This window comes from Setaria italica, chromosome II, assembly GCF_000263155.2.
Source record: "Setaria italica strain Yugu1 chromosome II, Setaria_italica_v2.0, whole genome shotgun sequence".
In the NCBI taxonomy this organism is placed as follows: Eukaryota; Viridiplantae; Streptophyta; class Magnoliopsida; order Poales; family Poaceae; genus Setaria; species Setaria italica.
This window is the reverse complement of record NC_028451.1, coordinates 7,943,837-7,944,540: the sequence shown is the minus strand read 5'-3', so window position 1 is coordinate 7,944,540 and position 704 is coordinate 7,943,837.

Sequence of the window (704 nt, the reverse complement as noted above, 5' to 3'; positions counted from 1 at the left end):
ACATGCATTCACTGTGTTTAATTTAGTTTCGTAATGCTGTTTTTTCTAGAATGAGACTAATCCTTGGTTATAATATTTTTAGAAACCAAAAAGAAGGACAACAACATCATCACCCCCCGCGGCCGCTCCTCTATTCGTGGCCGTCGCCCCTCCGGTAAGTTGAAAATGTTGAAAATATTAGAGAATGCATGAAATTAGAAATTAGAAATTAAATGTTGAATATATTAGAGAGGTGGTAGGATGTGGTAGAATTTATTTTAGAAAATAGAGGCATGGATTTAGAAAATTCGAGAAGAAGGAAGAGTAGAAATTAGAACATGTTGAAAAGAATAGAGGTGTGGTTGGTTATGGTTGTGGTTGTTGGCCATCGTGCCAACTCTTTGGTGAGATTGTGGTTGTCGGCTATCGTGCCGTTTCTTATGTTGCAGGTTTTGGAAAGCTCCCCGTGCAGGGGAGTTGCTGCCGAAATTTTGACTTAAACAATGCTTTGTTTCTTTTGTTGCAGTAGAGGCTTACAAGGACCGTCCTCGATGCGTCACTTTGCAGGATAGCAAGGTGAGGCATGCTACACCTCTCTTTCCGTATAATGTTCGTATATCACGTAACCTAGTTAGGCGTCTCCCGTTCGAAACAGATACGGTTGGAAATATGCAGATCTTTGCATATCTATAATCATATCTGTTTCGAATTGTCCACGTTTTTTG